Source organism: Periplaneta americana, chromosome 13 (assembly GCF_040183065.1).
Source record: "Periplaneta americana isolate PAMFEO1 chromosome 13, P.americana_PAMFEO1_priV1, whole genome shotgun sequence".
Lineage (NCBI taxonomy): Eukaryota > Metazoa > Arthropoda > Insecta > Blattodea > Blattidae > Periplaneta > Periplaneta americana.
In genome coordinates, this window is record NC_091129.1 from 88418269 (window position 1) to 88441829 (window position 23561).

The window sequence follows — 23561 nt, forward strand, 5'->3', positions numbered from 1 at the left end:
AGATCTTCACTCAAACTGTCACTTCTCGTTAATTGCTGCTTCTGTTACAACCATCCACAAACTGATCAATGCTGTTTACTGCTTCACTCAACGTGTGTATTATGCCTTCCCTCTACGAACTCGAGTCTAAGTTATTGGGCTCCCTAATCAATGACAAACTACGCTGTAATTACAGACTTCAACAGCTACATTAACGTCGTTAAAGATTATAAAACAAACAAGTACAAAAGTACAAGAAGATTAATATAGTGATTCTTTATACTCGTAATTTGTCAAATTATTTTAACGATTTCAGCTTTGCGCTCTTTCTGTAAACTCAAATATGCATTTAGATATATAATTATGATAGAGAAAATGTGTGGTAGACAGACAGATAAACAGGCGGACAGATAATTACAGAGGGAATAGGTTGCAAAAAGACAACAAGTCTGATTTTGCATCTAATCTAGCCAATTCATCAGCCATTCAATTTCCAAAACTACTGTGTGTCCTTGAATCGAAAACAGACATAACTGTGCTTAAAGATATTATTACGAACTATCCGATCTCTAAAAAAAATTGTGTTGGTGTTAAACTTGTCGTTTACAGGAGACAGTAAAACCAATTTGGAGTTGAAGCAGCTCTTACAAATTGGAAAAGGAATGAGTGCAGGCCTATCCTTAAATGATACGATTATATTATTCTCTCAGTTTGTACTGCATTACAGAATCTTGCATTCGAGATGCAGAATAACAAACATTTTATATCAGACGTAACAACATTGCGCAGAACAATATTCAAATTTTTCTAGAGGGCGCTATGCTTGTTAGAGGGAAATAATATTTTGTCAGGAAGGAGATGTGTTATTTGGGATTCAATATACGCTTCAATTACGTACGTTAAGTTCCTATTCCAGAGAATGCCTCAATTATTGTCCAAGAACTGTATGACACTGATTATTTGAGAAGAAAAGAAAGTGTAAATGAGACCTAGAAATCTATATAAATAAAACGGAATATCTACACATTGGGAATAGACCGATTTATTTTCTAATATATGATTAATTTACATGAAACTGATTTCTGAATTTAAAATAGACGGCGATGGTACACATAACAGAGAAATAGAGGGAAGATTCAATTAATCCCGTAAAGCAATAAATGCTTTAAATTATTTAATTCGAAGTAAACATATAACTAAAAATAGAAAATTTCAGATATTTAATGCTGTAATAAAACATATATTGACTTATGCTTCCTAAATACACTTAAGAAGAAAACTGAAGCAACAGAAATGGACTTCCTCAGAAGATACTTAGGAATAACTAGGCGTGAGAAACTGGGCGTGCTAAATATTAAGGACATCACTGAAGAAATAGAAACCACACTGCTGAAATGGTACGGACATCTTCAGCACATGAGTAATGATAGACTCATGCATTGAACTGGATACCACAGGAGAGAAGGAAGAAGTGAAGAAAGAATAAAAGTTGGCTTGAGGGAATCCTGGACGCTATGGAACGTAGACAACTCAAGAAGGACAGTGGAATAACACAGAAGAATGGGGTTTTGGGAGCGGAAGACAAAGATCACACCGTAGGATCTTTGGTTCAGAGTCGAGCATGGTTATCAATCGAAAACCGAAGAAGATGGACAGTTCTGATCACGCATTTTTATTTCTACGTATACAATTAATTATCAAAAAAAATTCTGAGATTTTATTTCTATTAGGCCTACGTAATGAACCTCAAAGTCTTTTAGGTTAGTAACACAATAGTCATCAATGTTTCGATTCTTTTTCAAAGGTCTATCAATACGCAAAATCCAAACGCTTATTCTTTGTCTAGTAAACAAGTTCTAATTAAAAATCATCCATTAATTATGGTTGGTCTCCTCAGTGCAATGTTCAAGATCGCTAGGGAACTATTAATTTTCTAATGCGCCTGACACTCTTCATTTTTCTTACCCACTACTATTGTGGCGACCTGATTAACAAGCACGCCGTTTACAAGGTACACCTGCCTGGTCGAATACATACGCGGGGGAAATAAAGTACATACAAGAGATAACATTGTAACGGCGTCGTATCATTAATAGACAATATTTTCAATTTTTCTACCGACTCTTGTATGTAAGGAAAAACAATGTACAGTACCGTAATTAAATATCTGCAGATGTTTACTGTGCGCCAAGGGACCAGCCGTTTCGGAAGCAAGTCATTGTCTTCAGTCTGTGATTAAATTACAACCTACCAATTTTCATTCATAATGCGCGAATCACTCGCAATCAGCTCACGACTTCCGCTCCCTCGCATTGCTACGATAATCTCAAGGATTTAGAGATGATTGCGTAACTTTTTGTTTAATATAACGTTTTCTTCCCATTGCTGCTACTATCCCTACTCCTACTCGGCCGGACCTGACTGGCGTGTCAGCGGTAGCTACAGCGCTACTCTGGCGCCAGTCCAAGACCGCGGCCGAGCTACAAACGCACTGTATTAAGAAGTGCAAGCCCCAACGAAATTCCCATCTCTCGCATTTCACGTTTACCTTATTCTTGTACATTTCATAGGCAGTTAGATGGGAGATGAGAATTTTCGTTACCTTTACTGTGAAGAAATACTGAAAGATGTCAACAATGTATTGACATTACAGCCACGTAGATGGGGTGTTTACATCTAGAAAGAATTAACCTAGATTCACATAGAGAATTATCATGAAAAGCAGTAACATTGTAGTGGTGGGATGTTATTTGAAGACCTGTGATTTTGTCGCTGTGACAGCTTTGTCGCGGTTCACACTGTGACTACAGTTCGAAAATCACAGCTCCGATAAATAGTCATTTCCGCCCGATATGACATATCGATGGCGACTAAGACTTTCGTGGTTCGAATCCTGCCTGGGAAGGAAACTTTTTTTTGTTCCTTATTCAAATTTATTTCCAATACTTGTCGATTGCAGCGATATTTTACTACTTAATTAAGTTATTATTCCCAGAACATGAATTTTACCAGCAATCGAAAAGTATTGGGAATAAATTTAAATAAGGAACAAAAAAAAGTTTCCTTCCCAGGCAGGATTCGAACCCCGAAAGTCTTAGTTACCAGTCTATCGTGTTCTGGAGTGAACAAGGCTCTGAAATCAGTTACAAGGGTCGGTCCGGTTTTTTTGTCACTACTGTATACACTCACACCTAACCTTGCGCTAAAATCTCCTAGAAACAGGTACCGCAATTTAGTGTGCATGTTATAAAAAGAGGGTTGCATAAAACTTAATAGTAAGGTGCAAATTCGAGTGTATTTAGAGCTTCGTCGTTAAGGTTAAGCACATTTTTACTCTTCTTTTGTTTCTATTTTAGTTATTTAACTGCGCTGTATCAACTATACGGTTATCTAGCGTCGATGGAATTGGTGATAGCGACATCTTCTATGACAAATGTAGGTGGTTGCTGTAATAATGAGCAATTTATGCTCTTGACTTAAGGGGCTATGAATAACCAATTCTGCCAGCAAGCAACGTGCTTGCAGCCGTCACGCAAGGCCGCAGACTCACGGATGAACGTCTGTTTGAAGGCTCTGTATTATATACATATACACAATGGATGAAAATAAACTATAAAGAGCAATGTTTAACCGTTGATTTGCTCTGGGTTCTCATCAAATTACCTATCCTTATACTGCTTTTTTGAGGCTTGAAATTAATGTAATTATCCCTAAGACAGGTTACTAGCCATAAAGTAAAAAATTTCAATTATCTGGGTTGTGAAATATCTTATCAAAATGAAAAACATGTGAACAAGAAAATTACCAAATTTACACAAATTCTAGGAATAATAAACAATACATTAAAAGCTAAATTAGTACAAAAATCTACAAGAATAAAAATATATAATACACTAGCATTACCCTCCCTTTTATACGGAAGCGAGATTTGGACATTAAAAAAAAAAGACATGAACAGAATCAAAGCAACGGAAATAAAATTTTTCAGGAGGACAGCAGGATATAGGCTACTCTTTTAGACCGAAAAAGGGCTGAAGAAATTTTAAAACAATTAGAAGTAGAGTCAGTAGAAGAAAAAATCAACAAATACAAATTAAAGTGGCTAGATCATGTAAGAAGAATGGAAAATTCAAGAATCCCAAAAATTATGATGCAGCATAAACCTAGAGGACATTGTCGACCAGGAAGACCTTTTAGAAGACTGCTAGATGGGGCCGAAACAAGTCTACAGAGGCCTAATTCGTGAAGTATGATGATTTATTTTATTGGGTTATTTTACGACGCTGTATCAACATCTAGGTTATTTAGCGTCTGAATGAAATCAAGGTGATAATGCCGGTGAAATGAGTCCGGGGTCCAGCACCGAACGTTACCCAGCATTTGCTCGTATTGGGTTGAGGGAAAACCCCGGAAAAACCTCAACCAGGTAACTTGCCCGACCGGGTTTCGAGCCCGGGCCACCTGGTTTCGCGGCCAGACGCGCTGACCGTTACTCCACAGATGTGGACGAAGGATGATGATGATGATGATGATGATGATGATGATGATGATGATGATGAAAGAGAAATGTTGTTTGCAACCTGATAACCAGGGAAAGGATTTATATGTAAATACATATTTACTTATAAAGCTAATATAATTTATATTTTGCATTATCTTTATGTTTCACAATGTGTAGGGTTGAAAAATCCTACTTTTATTTTCCATATTTTTCCATATTTTAGAGTTTAGTACATATTTTCGTTAATTTCCATATATTTTCCATATTTCATATAAAACAGTCCATATTATATTAGGTTTAACAATAAAACAAAACAAAATTCCATTAACTTTTAAAAATACATTTCAACAATAGAGATTTAAACACATGTTCAGTAATCCCTTTAACATCAGAGTTATTTGAAAATTAGCAGTCCTATCAACAATGGAAAAGTAAGTTACAAAACTGTATTAATTTAATTTAAAATTTTTAACAGACTTCAGTTGTGCAGCTCAACAGTTAAATGCCAGTCAGAGTACACATAGGTTCAGTTTTGTAAATCATACTATAAAGACGGTAAATATGCCAAAAGTACGTCATTCAGTCAATTTAAAATCAAAACTAACAAGTTACATTTCAGAATTTAAAGAAGATGGTTTATCAACTGACAATAAAATATTATTTTGTAATTTGTGTCAGTGTGCAGTATCATCTACACAAAAGTTCCTGGTGCAACAACACATTACAACTAGTAAACATCAGGCCAACAAACAACTAAATTCCAAGCAGAGACAATTGTTTTTAACACAACCAACAACATCGAATGTAAGATCTGAGTTTAACATCGACCTGTGCCGTTCTCTCATCTCTGCTGATATTCCTCTCTACAAACTAAAGAATAAGGTCTTCAGGGAATTCCTTGAAAAATATACTCAACATACAATCCCGGATGAGTCAACACTTAGGAAGACGTATGCTCCATCCATCTACGATGAGACAATACAGAAGATAAGAGATGAAATTAAAGATAGTTCAATTTGGGTTTCCATTGATGAGACTCCCGACAAAGAAGGTAGACTTGTTGGTAATGTAGTTATCGGTTTGTTAAGTGAACAATATTCTGAACGAATTCTTTTACATTGTGATGTTCTAGAAAAGTGCAATAACAAAACTATAGTTAAACTGTTCAACGAAGCTATGGGTATCCTGTGGCCAAAGGGTATTATGTACGATAATGTGTTATTCTTTATTAGCGATGCTGCCCCTTATATGGTCAAAGCTGGACAAGCATTATCTGTTGTATATCCTAAATTGACTCATTTTACTTGTGTGGCGCATGCATTTCATCGTGTGGCAGAAGTGGTCAGAGACAATTTCCCTAAAGTAGATTTGTTGATTTCATCAGTGAAAAAAGTATTTCTCAAAGCTCCCAGTAGAGTTAACGTGTTGAAAGAAATGTACCCTGAAATTCCATTGCCACCAAAGCCAATTTTAACTAGATGGGGTACATGGCTAGAAGCAGTTGAATATTATGCCGAACATATAGACTCTATTAACAATGTTCTCCTTGCATTGGACTCTGAAGATGCAGTCTCAATTGATACTGCGAAAACAGTTACCTGTGACATAAGTGTGAAGAATGACTTAGCTCACATTCAGCATACATTTTCATGCATCATAAAAACGCTCAAAAGTCTCCAAAATAGGCACCTTTCACTATCTGAAAGTTTTGAAATTATAAATAGTACTGTGGAACAACTGAATCGTGGTAGAGGTAAAGTTGCAGATGCAGTAAGAGCTAAGGTGGACACTGTACTTTCAAAAAACCCTGGATATGAAGAACTACAAAAGGTTGTTGCTGTGATGAGTGGTGAATCAACAGTGAAGATTAACTTGGACTTATCCCCAGCAGACATTGTGAAATTGAATTATGTACCAGTTACTTCTTGTGACGTCGAACGCTCTTTTAGTCAGTATAAATCTATCCTCAGAGACAATAGAAGAAGATTCACTTTTCAGCACTTGAAAGAAATGTTTGTAACCTATTGTTATGGTAACAGACAATAAAAATTGTGTTTTGTTGAAACTACATTGGAAGATAAGGTACGTCCATTATATTTTTTGTTTAGTTTGATTAAAATGTACCAATATTTAACGTACATAGTCATTTTTTTATAATTTTAAGTCCATATTTAATTCCATATTTTGGTAAAAATCCATATTTAATTCCATATTTTGGTAAAAATAACCACATATATATTTACATATTTCATATATTTTTAGTCCATATAAATCCGTTCCCTGCTGATAACGAATTTAATTATTGCGAAAAGCCTTAAATGTTCAGTGAGATAGCATGCTTCATCTTCATGACACAATTTCTTCGGGGAAGATACGAGTCGAACGCTGTGAAACAAAATTCTGTGACGGTCGTGTTGTTGCTACGGGACTGTGTATGTTGCCACATTATCGCGTAAATAAAGCTATTTGTTTGAGGTTTTCCACCAATTTATACAAATTAATAAGCATAAATTGGTGGCAGTGGGGCTTCTGCCGAGCAATGCATCTACTGTGTAGTGTTGTGACGTTATATAGTCAAAAAAGTGAGTGAAATTACACTGTTGAGAAACCTTTCGCTCGGAAATATGGCGAAATCTGGAGCTGAATGAACGAAAGCATGGCGTGAAGAAAGAGTGCAAACGAATAACCAGAAATTTATCCAAAAACAAAGAAGATCAGACTTGAATGAATCCAAAAATGCAAGGCAAGGAAGAAAGCATTTTATAACTTCTCTTCTGTAGTTCAATTACAAAGCGTCATCGATTTACTGAAAGTTCCTACACAATCAACAATCAACGAGTGCAATTGCCTGATCCAAATGTTATCAGTTATTTACTATTAAATCGTAGGCCTAGTTCACCATATAAGAAAAGATTATAAATTAAATAAAATTTTTCATCAAATATTTGGAAAACACTTCACAAATAGTCTCTTTGTTTCATTTTTCATGTGAAGAGTCCACTGTAAAAAGGGGGGGATGTCGAATTTATTGCATTTTGCAGGAAATGCAATTTAAACTTTGACATTCCCATTCTTTGTGTGGTATACCAATTCTTCAACACGATGTAGATCTGGAACTATCATCTTCCTTGCAATGCAACAAAGTGTATTATATTCCAATTCTTATATATTCATCTTATTTTTCACAAATTTACGACATTCCCCCTTTTTTGCAGTGGACTCTTTATATCTTATTCTATCTATTATAAACCAATTTTATTATTCCGCTTTTAAATCTTGAACAGTATTGAGTATAAAAATGTCAAATTCAATCCTAATTCATCATCTCTCATTGTACGAAATTTTAATACGATCATCGCTTAACAATTCAAAACGTTTCACTTCTGCCTCGCGTAGAGACTGAGCACTCATTTTTTTCTGTTTTATCCACATGCAAAACCCTTTTGGAACGTCCTACGTAATCCATTTCTTTGGCTATTAAGTTGTTCTCGTCTTTCTGCTTTACTGACCGCTATATTCCTTGTGTGTTTGTGTGATTGTCAAACAATAAATTTGTCACTCTGTGCATAAGCTCATTGTAATGTTTACCATTGACTTCCACAGTTAGAGTGTTTGAATTTGTGACATCACTCGCACATCTGTTTGTTGACTAGTGTCTCATTTGATCAAATATTGATAGCGGAGGGATGACGTCAAAATAGCCAACACCAACATGTTTATGCACCTGAACGGCAATTAATCACGAATGGGCAAACGAAGTGACTCGGAAATAGATTTAATATTTTTTTCTTATCCAGTGTTGCCAATACAGAAATTGTTTGCATTAAATTCAGTTATTAAACGACCCCACTTCATGATTCCTTTCTAGATAAATAATAATAACAATAATAATAACAATAATAATAATAATAATAATAATAATAACTATCCGCTGAGCCGCTTGCAGACTGCAGCTATGCAGAAAACGTGACATCGGTGTTAGCACCGTAGTGTAGGCGAACACATCACAAACTATTAATGTAAAATATTACTAAATATGAGCTGTTAAAACGTCATTTACTCACCCAAATTAAGAAAGGAGATGCTGAAACGTCTGCCTTCTTGTTCTAAATATTTTTGCACCTGTCTAATAAGCGACTCATCACTCGTTGCAGTACATTTTTCCTTTTAGAGTTCCTCAAAGATAAAAATTACAAGGGATTAGGTCGGAGGATCGAGGGGGCCAAACATTCCTATTAATAATTCTATTCTTGAATGTTGCATGAAGTGCGTCCATGGAATAGTTGGTTGTATGTGTTGTCACAGAAACCTGTTGGAAAAAGCCAACAGCACACTCCCTTTACAACAGGATTCTGAGACAACACCTGCAGGTAACTATTCTAAGGACGAAATTCATAGAATAATCGAGGACAGAAATACCAGTAGGAATGAGTGGCTCCCCTCGTTCCCCTGCCCTAACCTCTAGTGAATTTTAATCTCTGGGAAACTCCAAAAGACAAAGTGTTTTAAAATGCCGTCATTTCCCATAACTATTGTCCTGGAACACAATTATGGTCCACGATAGAGCCATTGAAATTTTATGCTCCATAACGTAGTACCTCGTTTATCTATATTTTTGCTGTAGTTTGAAGTCACGTCACTGCAGCTATCTACGAACGGTCTATGTTACTTCTACAATGTTCTTTGAATGGTTGTATTGTGGACCATAGGTGTTTTCCAGGACCGTAGTTGTGGGAAATGACGGTAATTCATAAAACCTGGAAGAACTGAAAAATATAATCTGGGAAGACAACGCCTCAATTTCTCAACGAGAAAATCAACGAGTGGTGCGTCACTTCTGAAATATGTGCGACAAATATTTGGAACGAGAAAGCAAACAGTTTCAACGTCCCAATTGTTAACTTTGTTGAATAAATGATTTCCCAACTATTTATTTTAACAATACTTTAAACTAATAGCAGTTTGTGGTGTGTATAATTGAACATAATGTGTCGTGTATCACCGAATCTATTAAACCTAGTACCTAATTGATTCTAACTTACAATAGATCTAAATATTTAATGAACATGAAGCTGTTACTAAACAAAGGGCCCAATTAACATTTTTTTTTTCAAATATATTTTTATCATTTTATTGTACTTGTTTAAAGGGCGCATCTGGTCAGTAAAAAAGGGCTGTATTTCAGTTTGTAGAACAGTCCAATCATTTACAGTTGGTCCTTCTTCTGCCGGTTTTTATTCATACGACTTATTTCATTAATATAACTTAGTAAGTCCAGAATATCGTACATTTTGCAGTTTTCTTAGCATGTCGTCTCATATGTTTGAATTTTTTTAATATTCATTCATTTAGTGGTCTGCCCAATGGAAGTCTTTCACCGTAAACCCATTTTTCTCCAATCTTCACTATTTCCTGTCTTCCTCTTTGTCTCCTCATACAAGTATGATCCATATTATATATTAATGTCGTATGATGATGGATCGGTAAACGAAGAAAAATTCTCTCCGGCACCAGGATTCGAACCGGGTCTTCAACTCTATGTGCTGACGATCTATCTACTAAGCTACACCGGATTCCAATTCCGATGATTCAGGACGGCGCTCATTCCGTCGGATCCCGGCCACTTAGTCGCTCGTAATGAGTGCACCTTAGCACATTAATGTGTTGGACATTGTGCCACTGTCACACATCTGTGACACAGTGCATGAGGGTTGGCCACTAAAAGAAAACTAAGAAGTGGAGCTTAAACTGACAGGATTCAATCCGACATCGGAATTGGAATCCGTTGTGGCTTAGTAGATAGAGCGTCAGCAAGTAGAACTGAAAACCCGGGTTCGAATCCCGGTGCCGGAGAGAATTTTTCTCCGTTCCACCGATCCTTCATCATATGATAATGCAGAATTCCTGCACGGAAATATCATACGTACTTCGGTACATCGCTATAATATAATATCTTAATGTCGTTTATCATATAACAGCTTAGAATTTGATTTGTGTTCAAATTATATTAATAATGAGAAAAAGGGATTTTATTTCTAAAATAGTAGTATTGTAGAAGAAGGGCTAAATTCTGTTATTTTCAAATTATAATTAAACCTCTTTCAATCGTCACAGAAAGAACAAAACTGCATCACATGTTCTTAGAAGTGCTTTAAATATTATGATAGTAAAGAATTGATTTTTGAGTTGATTTCTGATACTGAGATAATCAGCTTTTTGTTCCTCCTGTATAATTTAAAAATGACGAGTTGGGCCCTTCTTTGAATAACCGCTTTATTTATTCTTATTTACTCTTAATTCAATAAAATCATTTTATTATGGATACTGATCGCATCAGATCTGTCCCAATTCCATTATTAACATAATGGCACCACCGCGCGCTTTGAGGCAACATTTATATTACTGCAAGTAGAATTTCCGTAGTGCTGAGCGGTCTGAAGACCAATGCAGGCTGATTCACATTATCACAGTAAGCGGTATCGGGAGAATACGGAGAACAGGGACATCAAAAGCTTTTACAATTGTAATCATTTTCATGTGAAATCATTATGTTCTTGTAATCATGTTATTTAAAGAATTCCTGGGCTATTTATCTCAGTAATTGACACTAATTACGGCTACGTAAAGATTAATTTTTGCTCCTACAGAATCAGAGGTCTGCATCGGACGTTTTCCCTCGAGCGCCAAGTAGTTCATACCATAATTCGAGAGGTAGCGCACATGCATGATGGGTAAAATTGTCACGAGCGATAAATCCTCGAACGGTATAAGCCGAGCGTTAGACATTCGTTCTTGTTATCAGTGATGAACTGTGTAGTAACATCATAGAAGTTTATCATTTCAAACTTTGCAGTGTTTAACTAACCTCTCCATAGTAGAACTATAAAACTTGCTTTAAAATGTAATATAAATGTTGTAGGTTTTTTTTTTTTTTTTTCCACACAGGAGTGATTTTGTTTTTTCCACATCTGATAGATGTTATTGGATGTAAATGTAATTATTATAAACGGAGAACACAATCACGATAATGCAAGAAATGTATCAAGTTTTCTAGTAATAATAATAATAATAATAATAATAATAATAATAATAATAATTTCTAATAATTAGTGTACCCTATCAATCTTTGCGTCTGTAACAGTTGTGCAGCATGATTATTCGTTTTATTATATTTTCTGTGACGTTATCTCTGTACTAATATTGTTATTAATCTACTGCTATATCAATAATATTTTGTAAAACGTTTCTACATTGTCGCAGTATATTTATAGGCGGAACACTATGTATGGACCTAACTTATGTGGTAAATCAAATATGAATAATTATTAATTAGCAATAATAACTGTATATCGAAGTTTTTCATACTATTTTATTTATAACTTCATGTTCCTGTTTTGGTACGTTCCATTGACTGTTCCATTAAACGTTTGTCATAAAAGCAGAAAATAAAGCCTTATTTTTACCGTTTGAGCAAAACTTATGTGTATCTTATCTGTCGCCTTCCATACAAGGTAAGACGTGTCGGTGAGATGATCTTGTACTGTGTTTCTATTTATTACGAGCGTATCACGACCGATGTATCTCACTCGAGGGTGCGACACTTGACCGAGTTCAAGCGAGCGATTTAACTCCAATGCAGCACTCTGTACAGAATATATCTGTTATGGTAACAATGGTTACTAGAGGAGAAAATTCGTTTTTTTTACTTGGTTATTTAACGACGCTGTATCAACTACGGGGTTATTTAGCGTCGATGGAATTGGTGATAGCGATATGATATTTGGCGAGATAAGGCCTAGGATTCGCCATAGATTGCCTGAAATTTGCCTTACGGTTGGGGAAAACCTCGGAAAGACCCAACCAGGTAATTAGCCCAAGCGGGAATCGAACCCGTGCCCGAGCGGAACTCCGGATCGGCAGGCAAGCATCTTAACCGACCGCATAATACTGTGGAATCCCGCCCACCAAGTCACTCAATTGAGTGCGTTCCTTACATAATGGCAGTTGACTTAATATAAGTCAACATAGGATATATGTCGAACTTAGAGTCAGGTCACAAAGTGAAAACACTAGAGGATAGAGATTCGACCGATGCTGTGGAATGAACTTCGGCGTAGCTCAATGGTTAGAGCACTTGGTACGTAGAACCAAAGACCTGGGTTCAATCTTCGGCGCCAGAACGAATTTTTCTCTTCTAATAACCATTAGTAATTACTGCTTTTATTCTGCGGTCCGTGGTTCGATTCCCGGTACGGACAATGGAACAGAATCATATTCCATCCACGGAAATAGATGTTTACGCCTTATCATGTGTTGTTCTGTGCTGAAGTGCAAAAAAACCTTTAAAGGCCGAAATCTTTAAACAGTGAGTCGCAGCGAACGTTTCCTGTGTTCCTACTTCGATTTAGTTTTCCGTATGTACTTTTTCAAAATTTACTAATTTCTGAAGATATCGAATCTACTTTCTCACAACTTCGTCTCCTGTTGTCTCCTTGGGTTGTGAATTCCCTAATTCTTAACTTAGTTCATTACTTTTCATTGGTCTTTATGTTATGCTTCAGGTATCAGCTCTTTTTGTGTACGAGACAGGGAAAAGGGAAAGAGAGATAGGGAACACCACGTGAAAGCTGCATGATTGGTGAAATGAAATTAGCTGTGCCAATCTGTAGTCTCTTGAAAGCCGACAGAAAAGACACGCAGGGCAGTAGTCCTAGACATTCTTAGCGCGGGCTTCCGGTGGATGATCAGCGAACTAACGTTTTTCTTATTCATAAACCAGTATTAGCGATATGATATGATATGATATGATATGATATGATATGATATGATATGATATGATATGATATGATATGATATGATATGATATGATATGATATGATATGAATCCTGTACAAATAATCAGTCGATAGCCGGGGCTAGTTCAGCACGCTCGTAGCTCGGGCTAGCGAAATGTCTATGAATAGCACCTGCAGTGACTAAGCTAAGAACAAGTGGAGTTTATTACGTTGTGTTGTGTTTTGCAATGGTTACAGATTCGGTGCGTGAATGTGTACACATTTTAAAACGTAATATGGAAAAAATAAATTGTGTAGCATAACAATGGAAAACTTTAGAGGTAAATTCTCTGGTCACCTAGCTTCGTGGAGAAAAACAACATTAAATTTAAAGAATAGGTTTAATGAAACAGATTCCGTTAATAATGTGATGAGCAACACTTCCTGCTGCTACTGTTAGGAGGGTGAGTACCGAATATTATTAATATAACATAGTACGGTACGTAAATTTTAATTTGGTAAGTGTCGTAAGTTCGCTAAAGCAAGCAGCGGTGATAGCTGAAGGACCTGTCGCTGGTCAGCCTAAACAAAAGTCGGGGGATTTGCTGGGACTCACTATACTTTATAAATTCTTAAATATAATATAATATATATAAATAATCTCTCACTAAAACAACTGCTAAGAGTAATAAATACTGCAACACTAAAATCTACTACAAGATAAGTTTCTTGATTCTCTAAAACGCAACCATTTATTTTTAACTTTAATAAAAATGTTTTCGTTCTTGTTTAGGTTTCGTTTACAGTCGCTTTAACTGCGAGTTCATACCGTGACAGTTCGTTGGGAATTGTTCACTGGTTTTCATTTTGATGCCAACTATCGTCCACTGTGTGCAGTTTCCTGGCATTTTTCCTAAACCATTCTCCCTAAAACAAACTTTCACGATCCCTATTTTCCTTAATAACTGTTTCTCCTAATCATTTTTCCGTAACTCTTTTGCTGAAACGATTTTCATAATGGCCTTTTCTCTTATTAATATTACGTTATTGTTCTGAAACCGTGGTAACAAAACTCACAATATTTGGAATAAAATTGTATAAAATTCAGAGTGCCTACTTTCCTGATAATATGTTATTATTGTTCTGAGACTGAATGCGCTACATGGAATTTTCGAAATTTAATTTGTCAATATAAATAAATTACGAATTAGCAATCATAAACTACAACTGCAACAACACTATTTCAAGACGAGACACTTTCAGGATATTTCTTTATCTTGGTCAATCTCTAGCTTTGTAGGAAAGTTCAAAATGAAGGATTGTAAGAAGCTTATAATAAAACGGAATTTCGTGAACCGAAAACCCAAAAGCACATGCTATTACCACTCTCTTCTGCGCCGGGAAATGATGTTAAATTTTTCTTTGACCTTTTAAAAGACGGAGTAATTGATCAATTCATCTCAATCTTTGATTACTTCGAAGAATTGTAGATAGTTGGGCGTCCAGAACGAGGAAGACGAAGAGCAGTTACACCTAGATATCCAGTGAAGAAATGGAACTTTTACGAGGCTACACTGAACGGTTATCAACCTACTAACAATGTCAGTGAGGGGTGGCGTAATCGCTTTAACCTCGTCATCAGGAAACATCACCCTGATTTTCATTCGGAGTTGATCGAGCTTAAAAAAGAAACAATCAGAAACAGAAGCTATTATAGCAGAATTAAGTTTGGAAAGAAGTGTTAAGCGTTCCAAAAAAGAATTGGACTGTAACTGAAATAAATATTGCAAACATAGCTAACAAATAAGGATGAAAATCGTGATTTGCAATATCTACGCGCATTAGTACATACAATTTTCCTGTAAACTTTAAATTATTATTTTTTTTAAATTGTTATAATTGACTATTTTTACGAGATTAGAAAAACATAACATTAGGAAAATAGAATTTTTCAGTTTTAGGAAAATGGATTTTCGAAAAAATGCACTTTACAAAAAACGTAGCCTGCCTACTTACAACTGACAAATGGTTTTTAAGGAACCCGGAGGTTCATTCTCGCCCTCATATAAGCCTCCAATCTGTCCCTATCCTGACAAAGATTAATCCACTCCCTACCATCATATCCCACCTCTCTCAAATCCATTTTAATATTATCCTCCCATTTACGTCTCGACCTCCCCAAAAGTTTTTTTCCCTCCGGCCTCCCAAATAACACTCTACATGCATTTCTGGTTTCGCCCATACGTGTTATCCTTTATATGGTCGTATTTCTCTTCTGTAGGGGCATGAGCATTTATAACTACTATATTGCACTAACTACCCTTAAGTACTAAATACGAAAACCTGTCACTGATGAATTCGACCTTTTTTACTGATGAGTTTAATCTTTTATGAATAAAGAATCCTGTTCCAATAGGTGATTATTGTTTCCTTCCCCATAATGCAAGTAATCTCCTACGTATGATTTGAGGCTTTCTCGGAGTTGGTTCGCTAATATGTTTTCGCGGGACATCAGCCGAGTTAAAATTTTGGAATGTTCCAAGCTTTCAACTGCTATCTCTGCAGCCATCTTCAGGGAAGTTGTGTGTGGACGAATCAAAAAATCGAAAGAGAACTGGGAGGACAAATTTAAAAGGTACGCAAAACGCGTCCTTGCAAGGGGTTGGGGGCTGTACAAAACTAAATATGTGAGCTCCAAGCCTGTTGGCCACTAGTCTCACTCCGGGTTACGATGCTCCACTGAAGGAGCTCTAGAAAATTTTGAAGGGGAAGCCGAAATTGGACGTAACCTCTTAGGTACCACATACGCGAGGGGGACTGAGATTTTATCAAGTGATCACGGAACAGAAAAGTCGTGGGTTATATAGATGTTAGGCTGTCTCAGGTGATACGGGATTGGTTGGCGGATCGGCCAACCCGGGGCCGGGAATTATCCTTCCTCGTAAGCTCCGCCCCTCCCGGGATTCCTGTGTGAAGTTTGGCGGGCGACGAGTCCTGTTCCGCCGGTTGGAATCGGTTGTTGTCCTCGGTCCGTGATCTTCGTAACCTTGATTGTAAGAGGGCCTAAACTGGTCCAAGGCCGGTGTCCATGCCTGACTGAGTTGCAGTCCACCGTCTCTGTTAAAGTTGTTTTTCTCGGGCTTAATCTCTATGGCCTCCTTGATTGTACGATCCCAGTAGTGGCTTGATTTGTTAATGACCTTGGTGTGGTCAAACAGTATTTTATGCTCCTTTTCTATGCTGTGTTGCGCCAATGCAGATTTTTCCGGGAAATAGAGCAAGTAATCTCCTATTTGTGATGTCATTCCCATCTAACCTAACTTCCTGTATTCCCACTAAGTCTATTCTATATCTAGCTATGGTCCATCCCAGGAATCTGTGGAGTAGAAAGACGAAACAAGACCTCTGCCAAGTGGTAAGTGGGAGGGCTAGGGTCAATGATCGCTCTGGAGGGAGGTGTTGGTTGAACGAAGCTCGCTTGCAGGGAAGGGATCATTTCTATCTTAAATCTACACTACCTTCTACCATGGGCATCTTACCCCCTTAGCGGCCTCGAGCTGATGTTGCCCGCAATACACTCCGGCACAGATAGACTCCGCCCCCATATGCGTGAATTACTCTACAGAACCCTGGGACGGATCATAGTTCTTTTGCTACTAATGTTACAGCTCCTGTTCTATACAGACTTGTTACATTCCAAGTACCAAATCTCATAATCTTATTCCTTTACAGTGGTCGTGCCAGAGAATCAGTCTCATTCCGAGATTTATTTTGGGGTTTCCTAACAAGCTGATTTTTACGGTGATGGGTTAATAGCCGTTCCCCCAATCCCCAAGCTGGAGGACCACCCCTTATCGGCTGTCCAAGACTGCTTATTCAATAAATTCGCAACTACCCTTCATATCTGGAGGCCGTCTCCTCTATCCGCAATCTGAGGACGCGACACGCTGTGGTGATAGGGACCCACCATACATGATTAGGAAAAATGTATTAGAAAAACTGACTGGAAATCACTGCATACATGTCTCCCAAATCAGTACCTACTTTAATTTTTGGTGTAGTGAAAGTGGAAACGAATTCTGTATTTTCTATTTGAAATAACTAGATTCCCCGTTATTTAAGATCGAGGAAACAATTAAAAGAACTAAACACATTTTCCGACCCGTGGATTTGAATCCGGGAACGCCCACATGAGAGTCTAATTAATGATTTCTTATTATATGCTAATGTTTGCTTCCCATTTTTACTCAATTAATTAGGGCAGAAATAAATTTTCTTGTGCTTATACCTGGTTGTTGATTACAGTTTTCTGGCGGACAAAGCATCGATCTTCTTGTTTGTTTGTACAAGGTCCGTCGCCTCAGAATGACATGCAATGACAGCGGGGCATAATTGAGCTCAGGAGTTTTTGTTTCTCATTATCTCAATCGAACAGGCGACATCAGCAGCATTCCTGCATTGAGTGCAGAAGATGGAATCCTGCAACAAACAAGTGAAAATCGACTCAATTACAGTAATTCAGTGCTCTGAAATAAGTTCACGTTAGTGTTAGAAACTGAAGATAATATGTTGCGAAAATATTGAACTTTCTGCGAACTACAAGAATACAGAAGACATCAGCGTGGCTTTCTTTAATAAATAATGTCTTAAATTATTCAATTTTTCTTGAAAGATTGGTGAAATATCTTAGCAGACGGTATAAACGTGTCATTTAATATAATTTTTACTACTTCCAGCACCTGTTAGAGCTGCAGTTTCCCTTTCTTTTATTGTTTTCGTCATCACGATTTTCTTGAATAGTAATATTTTCTTAAATATTGTACAGGCTACATTTTACTAGTGTTAAAGAATTGCTGCCGACTATCTTCATTTTTTGTTACAGTGGTGTTGAAAACAAATACTTCACATCAAATATTTTACATACACATTGAATTATATTAACCGTCTTTTACAGTATTAAAAACGAGCGAGTGACAAAATATGTTTAGTGACTCTAAGCTTTGATTTTATTCTATTTCTATTTTAATCATACCATAAATAATACTGAACATTTTTTTAAATCTTATATATTGTTTTAACAAATTTAGTAATTTCAATTGAATTTTTAAACATAATAATTCTTTGAATACAAGCCCACATGAAGGAAAATTGCCTATACCCTAATATATTGTTTTGTGAATTTATTTAAATTTCATTAAGAAATAATTTTAAGAATAATTTTTCAGTTAACATCGACTATTTTTAATTATACTCATATTTTCTTCAATTAACTAATAATGTTAAAAGTAACTTGGATTTATGTAAAACTTTTTATTAAATATCTCAGTTTTATTTCAATAATACTTATCTGAACAAAAAATGACCTTGAAAATTAGAAGTAAGTGCCTATGTTTTATTCAAATTTTCAACTTGGGATAATACTGTGCACGAAAAATAATTGGGATAATTTGCATAATCCAAAGAAAAATTGTATTAACGCTTTATATGTTACAGTGTTACCAATATTCCAATACTGACACACTTGAAATATTTCATTCCACAGAGAGCTGTGACATAATTGAAGTCGAAAATAGAGTGCAGGACTTTTTTTAGTAAAATACCAGTATTGCGTAATTATTGAAAAAATAATATTAATTATGGTGATGAAAATGCTACCAGTTGAAAACTTTGCTTCATCTGTAAGACCTTTATATTACGTCTCTAAGATACTAGGAGTTGCTCCTCTTTCCTTCAAGGATAATTTGACTCCAACGTCAATGTCTACTAAATGGATTTTATATTCCATAGCTGTTCTTCTCTTTGTCACAACATCGAGTACTTTATCTGTAGTGCAAAGAGTAATACAACCAGAGCTCCTTGCAACTGTGATTGTCAACGAATTCCTCATGATGAGCGTCGGTGCAATCAAGGCCTTCACCTCAATCCTCATGAGCATTACTCTCAACGGCATCAGGTCAAGGAAAATAGTTTCAAAGATCATCAAAGTCGATAGAGGACTTCTAATCGATCCTGTCAACACCTACAGAAGCACATTTATTTTCACTTTGGTGCAAGTGGTAGCCGTGTATTCATACATACTAATTTTATTCACGTATGACACCTGGGTTTGGACAAATGCAATGGACAACATGAGTGCCATGTATCTCATTTCTGGGTACCCACACCGTATTATCAATATTGCTACAGTGCTCCAGTTTTGCGACCTAGTTTTATTGTTGCGTAGCCGCCTGAAAGCATTAAATGCAAGACTCAGTTTCGTCTTGAGGAATTTTGAAGAAAGTGGCACAGGAATAATTTTATCAAATAATGCCTCCAGCAAAAAACCAGAAATTCCAACTGTCGTTGGAAGTAAAATATTTAGAGCTTCTGAAATAAAGAGTGGTAAGATTGTGCCCTTTGTACAATCTCCTCGTATATTCAACAGACTCCAGACGCCAAGCCTCAAAATTTCAGAGCGGAGCACGATCCATAGCCTTCGAGAACTCTATGACGACTTATGTGACATCAATGTTCTCATAAACTCAACGTTCGGTCTTCAGTTGCTATTGGAACTAGGAGTAACGACAATTGAGTTGACGTCATCGCTGTATTTAACTCTCGCAACGTTGCTAAGGATACAAACAGTGGCAATCAATTTCATAGGCCAGTTTACCAGTCTGATGTTAGCGTGGCTACTGGAATACTCCTTCAAGCTTGTCAGTGTGACCGCTCCTTGTCAGTCAGCGGGTAACGAAGTAGAGACTACAGCAGTCTTGGTGCAGAAACTTCTGCTTGTAAGGCGATTTGACGATGAGACGATGGCAGAATTGCAGCTTTTCTCCCAGCAACTGCTTCAGAGGAAGATGAAGTTCACGGCCTTCGGATTTCTTAATCTGGACTACTCTCTTCTCTTCACCATCATCGGCGGTGTCACCACTTATCTTGTTATTGCAATGCAGTACAAGAAATGATTGTTTTCATTGTGTAGAAGTTATCTGTACTTGAAACACTTTTAAACTTTTTAGTGACACGGAACTAGTGAGACAGTGATATATTCTATAAAGGCAGATGAACAAGAATCGTGAAGAAGAGGAAGACGAAGAAGAAGAAGAAGAAGAAGAAAGCCTAATTCATACATAAAAGCGCCGGAATCTATTTCACAAACATTATGACTACAGAGGGTCGTATTGAAAGTCATGAGCAACACATTACTTTAATTTCAATTTCAACGATATAACAAAAACGATTACATGATCATAATCTACAGACTTTACTCTATGTATTGACATACTGTGACATCATTAACTTCTATCATTTGACCACAGGCAATGTTTGCAAAATGGCAGACAACGATGATTCGATTCGACAGCGTACTGTCATTAAATTTCTTGTTAAAGAAGGAACATCTGCTGCTGAAATTCACCTCAGACTTCAGCGTGCATACGGAGATGTGTGCATGGGTGCCAGCAGTGTTAGAAGGTAGGTGAAACATTTCGAAGATGGGAACACGAGCATCCAAGATGAGCCTCATAGCGGTCGCCCTCGAACTGCCTCCACGGAACGTAACAAAGAAAGAGTTGATGAGTTCTGGGATGCATTTTGGTTGAATTTCTTGAACCTCAACAGACCATAAATGCTGTCCGCTATATTCTGACAGGTTTGAAACTCCATCATGCATTGCGCGAGAAACGCCCTGGAAAGATCATCATCCTGTAACACGATAACGCGTGGCCTCACACTGATCGTGACACCGTGGAGAAAATCAGAACATTTGGGAGGGAAACTCTTCCGCAAATTCCTTACAGTCCCGACTTTGCACCCTCCGACTACCATCTTTTCGGTTCTGTAAAGAAGCAGTTTCGAGGCAACGCTACGAGACGCTGGAGGACATCCGGAAAGCAGTGCGTCAATGTCTACGGGAAGATGAAACCGACTTCTACAGCAAGGGAATTTTCAAACTTACAGAACGGCGGGGAAAATGTGTGCAAAGAAATGGAGACTATGTTGAAAAGTGACAGAAAAGTCTGTAGATTAAGATGATTTACCTGGTTTGTCTAAAAAAAAAATAAAAATTAAGATTTTTAACAATGGGTTCCTCATGACTTTCAGTATGATCCTCGTACTAGCTTAAGAGTTAATTGCTCCACAGAATGCTATACTGTCCTTGTATTTATTGTCCCCTACTTAAAAAATACCATTAAGCATGGTGTGCAATTACAAGTATTCTATTCCAGAAATTTGTGAACTATGGATATTTCGCTAAAAATTACAGAAACGTTAGTAAATTAACACATTAATAGAATAATTGGATTATATGAACATAACATGTGATTAAGTAAGTTGGTAAGATTAGAGATACATATACAGAATGTAAACAACATAAACTGCCAAAACTCTCGTGATAGAGCATAAATAAGTAAAGAAAAAAGTCAAATAATGTTTTTCTCTGTCAAGGTGATCCCAAAAATTATGTTTTGTGAGGCTAATATGAGAATAGAAAATCATTATTTATTTTGTCCTACACGTACGCTGAAGCAATCGTTTGTTACTCTGTTGTGTTTTGATATATCTTGTGCGTAAGATCATTGACAATGACATTCACTTCCAGTCGAAATATATCGTCGTTGTTCCTGCAATAAAGCCTATGTGCAAAATATAAAATTTTTCAGTAGGAAGAAAAAACACATTTGCTCATATTATGGAAGCCGTACATAAGAGACTGTTAAGTCTTACATTTTCGAAACAAAGAAATATAATTACATATAGGAGATTTTATTATTTGCTGTATCAGTATTTAAGTTATTTAATAGAGCAAAAATCTGAAAATCGATAAATATGTCACATAGGTTGTAGGAACAACGATTATATACAAACAGACTACTAAAAATATTAAGACCATGACATCTTAGATATTAAAAATAAAATTATAAGAAATAATACAATTTCATTAGACATACTGTTCATATAATTTTGGCAGTTCATACCCTATACATCCTGTATTTTAAAAAATTCAAAAACTTCTATGTTACTTAATAATTTCAATATAACGAATCATTTAGGTCAAATTCTGCAGTAGTGCAAGAAATTTTGCACAATAATGACTACATTTTACAAGTTAAAAAAACACGAGCCTTCCGCAGCAAACATTTTTCACATTCTCTGTCACCTTTCTTCAGTTTATATTTCCAATTTTAATTACCTTTCAAAAGTCAGAATTATAACTTTTGACTGCCAACCTTTTCAGATAAGGTAGCGTTGCGAACTGACAATCAAAGAGTTCAACATTATTATTAGAAATCTTGGCCTTTAATAATTGTATGCATAGTTACAAATCGTACACAACTTTGTCTATTTTATATAAATCTTTGACTATGAATCTCTGATTTCACTTGTAATTTTTATGATGTCACTTACAAAAATTTACTAACAGTTACTGGAGTAATATTTTTCATTGTGAAACAGAAAGATATAACAATAGGCCTATTTTACAATGATATGGGACTTATAATTTCTTCATACTTTCGTAGGCCAATCAAGATGGCGCGAAAGGTATAGTTCTCTAATTCAGAATTTCCCAAACATTTGAGATGTAAGAATTACTTCATAGATTTTTTTAAGCCTGTGAATCAGCATTCAGTATTGAGCTCTTACATAAACGTTTCTAAATAATTTTATAATCCTCCATAGAACCCTTGTAAGTTTATTTTATTTCGTTTGAAAGTGGTTCATTTAAATCCAAAAATTTCGAAAAGCTACTGAAATACTGAATAATAGTTTTATATATATAAAAAACACGTTTTACCTTGAAAAGTATTTATGGTCTGCAGATCACAGTTTCAGAAACGCTTACCTGATCTACTAAGCTGCTTCCTGCTTTAGATACGGATTTATCTAGCCTACTGGCCAACAACTTGAATGAGAATTTCTCTTGAGACCGCAGAGGCCTCTGCTAGACAAAGCAGGAAACAGAGGCTCTGGTGCATTTGGGACTGGATAACCGACGGACTCTGTAAATAACAAAAAAATAAGTTGTCATTTGAATCGTAGTGCTGTAGAAAAATATCATTAGAATGTATGTTAGCTATAAATAATTGCAACAAATCACACGCTGAAATTCATAGTATAAACTGAAAATTGTAAATAATATTATGTTCTGTAACAGTGTGTTAATCATTACTACTTCGCCATGTCCAAGAAGCAGAAAACACATATTTCATTAATACTAACTAAGTATGCCATTTAATTCCATACTCCATGAAGGTGGAAAATTCACGGTCTGTCCAGGATCGAAATTTTCTTTCGGGCCTGCAAGTCACCATTCCTCCTGT

At 36.3% G+C, this 23561-nt stretch overlaps 1 long non-coding RNA gene across 1 annotated transcript in view; it reads right to left on the reverse strand.

Annotated features, from left to right (window-relative positions):
- LOC138711589 (uncharacterized) overlaps nt 1–23238 on the reverse strand; it is a 59408-nt gene extending 36170 nt beyond the window's left edge. Inside the window, exons 1-2 of the long non-coding RNA XR_011335402.1 lie at nt 23084–23238; nt 17543–17733 (exon numbers count right to left, since the gene is read on the reverse strand). This is a non-coding gene — a long non-coding RNA (uncharacterized lncRNA). The remainder of the gene's footprint in view (nt 1–17542; nt 17734–23083) is intronic.
- Between the last annotated feature and the right edge of the window lie 323 nt (nt 23239–23561).